The sequence below is a fragment of the Symsagittifera roscoffensis genome, chromosome 9 (genome assembly GCF_963678635.1).
Source record: "Symsagittifera roscoffensis chromosome 9, txSymRosc1.1, whole genome shotgun sequence".
Lineage (NCBI taxonomy): Eukaryota > Metazoa > Xenacoelomorpha > Acoela > Convolutidae > Symsagittifera > Symsagittifera roscoffensis.
In genome coordinates this window covers 39,385,428-39,392,101 of record NC_087070.1, presented here as the reverse complement: position 1 = coordinate 39,392,101, position 6,674 = coordinate 39,385,428, and the positions used below count along the sequence as shown (strand labels likewise).

Here is a 6,674-nt window from a genome sequence, read left to right as displayed (position 1 = left end):
TTTTTTGTTCTCAGTTGTGACTTTACAAACTCGATTTGGTTTTTTTTCTTTTTTTAAATCTGCAGGCAGGAAGCATGTCATCAGTTCGATCACTTATACAGTGCTGATTTAAATTAACCGGACAAAACGCACTAAACTTGAAATTTAAAACGCGTTTTTTTTTCAAATTGAGTTGAATTTAGGTGAAAGGTTTTGAAGACAAAACTTGCTTAAAATTTTAGCAGAATTAATATGGTGTAATTTGTTTTGCAAAATTCGGACCCAAAATTAAACCCGAAAAATGGGTCATTTTGAATTTTCTTAGTTTATCAAGAATTAAGCCAAAAATACCCAGTCGATCACAGACATAATTATATCAAAGTGAGCCCCTTACGTAGCCCAACAAACTTTAACAAGGGTAGATTCTCCAAAACATTGTATGAGTTAATTTATTTTTGTTTGATAAACAAAAAAATGTCGTTTTACTATTTGAAATACTTTTAAACGGTTTGCATTTTTTTTTTGACTAAAAAGAGAAACAGACTTTGCATAGGCTGAACAGCTTTTCATAGAGCCCTCTGCCAATCGCAGAAACCACAATTAATGAATTAATCTATTGAAACTGTGTTGTTGTTTTTTCAGATAGTAGGCTCTTACAGTAGTAGTCAAGATGACGTCGCAGTTAAGTCCATTTCTTTCGTTTGACGAAATAGCATCATTTCATTCGCAAAACAATGAATGTGCCGTGAAAGTATCAAATAACTCGCCGCCAGTCACAATCAATATCCCTCTGATAAAAAGAGAACCTTGTGAAATCGACTATATTATCAATACACCCGAAAAATTTCCAGCAGATGAAACTCTTTTGATAAAAACGGAACCATATTGTGATATACACGGTTTGGATATTGCACAGAATAACCTGCCAATCATAAAACAAACTGCTCCGCTACAAATAGAACCATTTAATGTGAACTGTTTAAACACTTTACCTAGTTTAGCTCGAAACAGCGAGCCAGTGGCAGACTGCACCCCTCAGATCAAAAAGGAGCCCGGTGACTTCGAGACAGAAGCAGGAGCGGATGACTGTCCAGTAGAATCAGATCAATGCAAAATACATGTTATTGACTATAAGTTGGCCACGAATGTCGCAATCAAAAGAGAGAGAGAAAATGAAACAATATCACAGTTTGCTGAGGAGAATAAAATACAAGAAGATGGTGTGGAGTCTTTTCCTGGAATTGAGAATAAAGTTATCAAAGTAGAATGTGTTCACGAGGGAAATCGGTTCCAAGTTAATCGACCTCCTCCTACTGCAGTTCCGTGTTTTGCTGACCTGTTTGAAGCATGTCAGAAAAGGATTGAAACTCTGAAGCCCCCACGTGTTAACTCCAGACTCCCAAGCGTCTTAGACGTCATCAAAAAGTGTTCACGAGAACAATCAAAGCGTTCTCAAAAAGGGAAACGTCCTTCTAGCAGGTGGAAATCAGCTCCGAGGAAAGTATTTTGGCAGTGTGATTGGTGTAAACATAAAGTATTCTACACTATGGGAGCATATAGGATTGTTCAAAGTTATATCAGCACTGGTTAAACCATTGTGCCAAAATAGGGGGACAATCATCTAAACTTTAATGTTCATCATGTCAATGTTCGATATAGGTTACGTCAGTGCAGGGGCGGATCTAGGATTTTCTTGAGGGGGGGGGATTTTCAAAAAATTTTCGAAAATTTTGACGATTTTTTTTTAGGTCGATCAGATTGATTTTCCGAGCTCTCCCAAAGCAGTAAAAAGACCCTGTTTTAGCCAAATCTTCTGCGCCGCAGGCAATTTTTTGAAAGCCGTTTTGGGCACTTTTTGGAAAATTTTGACAAAAAAACGCGTTTTCTTTGGCGCGCGCTCCCCCTTAAAATTAGTATATATTGGCGCCAAAGGCGCCTTTAGAAAAATTTTAGGGTCGGTTGGCCAAAAATGGATTTCTGAAAAAGTATCAAGGGGGGACCCTTTGGGTCGGCAGGGGGTAGGGGGTCGAATCCCTAAGGGAAGGGCGTCCGCCCCCCCCCCCCCCCCCCCAAATCCGCCCCTGCCTCAGTGGTCATGTTCGTTTTGAGCTGAGTCTGCCGAGTTTTGTTTGCATAGCTCTAAAAATAGCCAGTTGCTCGTTGGTTTTTAATGGTGTCGCAGTTTTAATATGTGAAAGCAGACGGATGAACAGAAAGTTGTTCAATCAAAGGTAGGATTTGTTAGAAATACCCGAAAGAAAATTCGTCTGTGTTGTGCTAGATGTTAGAGCGCTTATAGATTGTTTAAACGATCATTAAATCAAGCTCTTATTTAATCAGGCGAACATTACATCAGACGAACAGGGAAAGAAGTAAGGGTGTAATGTTACAATAGGTGGTAATTTTGAGTATAGTGCAAATATTAAATTTGAGAACTATAATGCATAATATAGTCATTTCATTTTCAATCAACAATCATACTTCTACTAAGAGTTTTTGTTTATACATTACTCTGCCAGAACAAATGCTATTCAAAAATTTAGGCTTTTCACTTTCTTTTGCCACAAAATTTGGCTTATGATACAAATTATAAATATTGTGCGAAGTATAACAAAAAGCGACCCATAGCTATTCAAATAATCCGGTTTTTTTTTTCACACCAAATTAGAAACCACAAGAAAACTTCAAACGTGCTTCTTCTAATATATCACCTTTGAAGGCCTTTCAGGCGTGACCCGATCAAAATTTTTGAATGAAGAAAACGTTTTGTCGGTTTCTATAAAAAGCCAGTTACATCTAAAAGAAAATTATTTAAATTTCGATTGTTTAATATTTTTTTTGCAAACGGGATATTCTTTTTACTACATCATTTTTGAACATCCCTGGAAATCTGACAGAAATCATATCAGAGCAAAGCACTATGAAGAGTTCGAATACCCACCGATAGTATGTAGCCTTTGTGAATTTATAGCACTGTTCGAAACGACCATGCAGCAACACATCACCAGGTGCCATGTAAATGATGACGACGAAGAAAACAATCAGTAAATGCATCTGCAAGTTTTCTGCTCTCGTCTTTTACTCTGCCCCAGAAATTTTGTTTTCCTGGAAATTTTCGAATCCTCAAAATTCCTGTTTGATTTATTAAACAGGTATTATGAAAACGTTTTTTTTTTTTTTCCAGATGAGATCTGGTTTTTTTTTTATTATTATTTTTTTTGAGACGCTTTTTCGAAAAATTCGCTTTCCCAAAAAACTACCCGTCAGATTCTCATAAAAGTGGTACCAATGGATTCAGTAGCGTTTCACCTACCTGCCTGCATGAAATTTAGGGCAATTTTTACCCTACCCCACCCCCTACGGTCTTAGAAAAGCTTCACAACTCGGTACTTTTTTCACTTTTTGCCCATTTTTTCGGAAATTTTCGATTTCCTCAAAAACTACCCGTCCAGATTTGGGATTAAGGGTTTAATCGATAGACCAGGTTGTAGGAAACTCCCCTGCACAAGCGGCTGGTCCCTAATTTGCTTAGGGGAAGAGCTATAGACTTAGGAAAAGTCACTTTTTTGATTTTTTTGCCTAATTTTCGGAAATTATCGGTTTCATCAAAAACTACTTATCCAGATTTGGAATTAAGGGTCTAATCGATAGACCAGGTTGTAGGAAACTCCCCCGCACAAGCGGCTGGTCCTTAACTTGCCTAGGGGAAGAGCTATAGACTTAGGAAAAGTCACTTTTTTGGCCTTTTTTCAAATCTTTCCGATTTCCTCAAAAACTACCCGTCCAGATTTGGGATTAAGGGTTTAATCGATGGACCAGGTTGTAGGAAACTCCCACGCACAAGCGGCTGGTCCCTAATTTGCTTAGGGGAAGAGCTATAGACTTAGGAAAAGTCACTTTTTTGATTTTTTTGCCTATTTTTTCGGAAATTATCGATTTCCTCAAAAACTACCCATCCAGATTTGGAATTAAGGGTCTAATCGATAGACCAGGTTGTAGGAAACTCCCCGCACAAGCGGCTGGTCCTTAACTTGCCTAGGGGAAGAGCTATAGACTTAGGAAAAGTCACTTTTTTGGCCTTTTTTCAAATCTTTCCGATTTCCTCAAAAACTACCCATACAGATTTGGAATTAAGGGTTTAATCGATAGACCAGGTTGTAGGAAACTCCCCCGCACAAGCGGCTGGTCCTTAACTTGCCTAGTGGAAGAGCTATAGACTTATGAAAAGTCACTTTTTTGACTTTTTTGGCCTTTTTCCAAATCTTTCCGATTTCCTCAAAAACTACCCGTTCAGATTTGGGATTAAGGGTTTAATCGATAGACCAGGTTGTAGGAACCCCCCCTACACAAATGGCTCGTCCCTAATTTGTCTAGGGGAAGAGGTATACACTTAGGAATAGTCAATTTTTCGGTTTTTAGGCCATTTTTTCAAACTTTTTCGATTTCTTCAAAAACTACCCATCCAGATTTGGGATTAAGGGTTTAATCGATAGACCAGGTTGTAGGAAACTCCCCTGCTCAAGCGGCTGGTCCTTAATTTGTCTCGGGGAAGAGCTGTACACTTAGGAAAAGTTTTTTTTTTAAATTTTTTGGCATTGGAACAAAGATTCAATATACTTATTGTGTGTATTTTTTAGACAATGGAATCCGCTATGCTTACGTTAACATAAGCTTTTCTTTCACTTTTTTTGCGTAGGAAGGGCGCTATCGACTTGAGAAACCTAAATTTTTAAAACAATTTTAAAATAATCAATATTAAAATAATCAAACAGGTCTCTCCAGCTTTCAGCTGGGCCCCTAGTTTTTATATCCCAAAATGCAGTGATTGGGATATACAAAATACCGAGAAGAGCCGGGCGTGCAGTATCGGATATTAAAAATGATCCTTATTGTAATATTATCTATATCAAGATATGATTAAGTGTCAGCGAACGTTGTGAAGACTCTTGTACAGGTCATGTTTATTTTTTTCAGAAAAAAGTCTTCTACGCTCAAATTTATTTTTTTTGCGAGTTGATTTTTGATTCCTTTTTAAAATCATTTCAAATCCAGTTGCTGGAAGGAAGACTAACTTCGTTCTTCAATCAGGAAAGTTGAAACATACCCAAAAAAAAGTTTTATTTCTGAGTTTCACAATGAATAATCACCTTTTCACCTAGTTTTCGCTAATGACGTCGTATACTATTTTAGCCAAAAATGATTTGAAAGTTCTTTTTTTTTGGTTTCCTTGAATTCGTTTATAACTCTCCGTTCTCCTTCGAGTTACCGAAAAATGAGTGACTTGCAATTTTTTCGAGGTGATAGTAAAGTGCTAAACTGCTACAATACCAAAATGTTCAGTAAATGTAATAATTCTTGGTTTAATCGAGGCCTTAAGTTGCTTTATATTTATTAGGGAAAGTCTTAAATTTGTTGAGGCCCGATTTACTTTTTCGAGGCTTGGTTTTTTACCAATTCAGTTCATTTCCTTGTTAAAGGGAAGGCGAACTCCATTGTCGAACAGTAAAAGTCTAAAGGTCTCGAAAAACGTGATCGACTTCTAATTTCGAAAAAGCAATTTAGTTTTCAGATTTCCCAGCGTAATAATAATTTTACTGATTGATCCAGTTTTATCGAATTGCGGTAATTTAATCAAAAAATGCCAGTCATAAGTAATCTACAAATTCAAAGAGCTTCATGCATTTTTTTCTATTTAAATTCGAGAGCTGAGGTTGTTTTCAAAAAACAAGTCATTTTTATTTTTTTTCAATTTATTTGCCTTCATTCACGCTTTTATGTCTGTTGGCTATGTTTACACTAGCTTAAGCTTAGTGTAATTTTACAAACCTTCCTTTGTTTTGAACCGAAGTAGCAAATATTGGTGCCACTTTTGAGGCACCTTTACATGTTTTCGATAGCATGTGCTTTGAGATTCTAATAGTAATATGTTAACACAGCTGATGCTATTTAAGTTCACTAACAGAACCGTTCGACAAATTAACGGATTTTTTTTTCAAATGGTTTTCGAACACTAACAATCCTCCTCTATCAGGCCTGTATTTTAGTGCTGCCGGTTTTTACAAAAGTTCTGAAGCACAAATTGAAATTATTTTTTTTTGGCAATAGGATCATTTGAAATTGATCCCAAATTAAACCGTTTTCCACGGCAAAAGAAAACGTTTTCTCTAATGGCTTCTTGTGTTAACTCTTCTAACGCTTTCACATGATGTTTTGTGATATGGAGTAGTGTGGAGTTGAAAAATTGAGGTGTTTTATTCACTAAATTTGATTTTTCTTGAAAATCGTCCTTACACTCGTCATTTATAGTTCAAAGTGATATATTTGCATATAGTGATGTAATAATTGGATTAACTAGCATGCCTCGATTCTGTGCCAGTCGGTCATATTTGGAAGTTTGACCTTGAGGAATACGAACTACGTAACTTTGGGATGAAATTTAATTTTTCAAAAATTCGAATTGAGCCTGTCATACTCAACTTTCTCGCGAAAACTGAAAATCTCAGAAATGCAAGATCAGAACAACCGATTTACAATCGCGGGAAAGTACTTGAAAAAAGCAGCGGGAAATTGCTATTCGCAATTTCCAGATATAAATCAAACGCGAGTAGAGCTGTCCTATCCTGGAATAGGAGAAGAAGCGATTACAAAAGAAGAACAGATTTATTCGAGGCGAACCAGAGTGAACCCTCAGTGGA

At 36.8% G+C, this 6,674-nt stretch overlaps 1 protein-coding gene across 1 annotated transcript in view; it reads left to right on the top strand.

Annotated features, from left to right (window-relative positions):
• Window positions 1-6,674, top strand: part of LOC134853927 (beta-1-syntrophin-like) — a 236,233-nt gene that overhangs the window by 171,548 nt on the left and 58,011 nt on the right. The window lies entirely within an intron of this gene.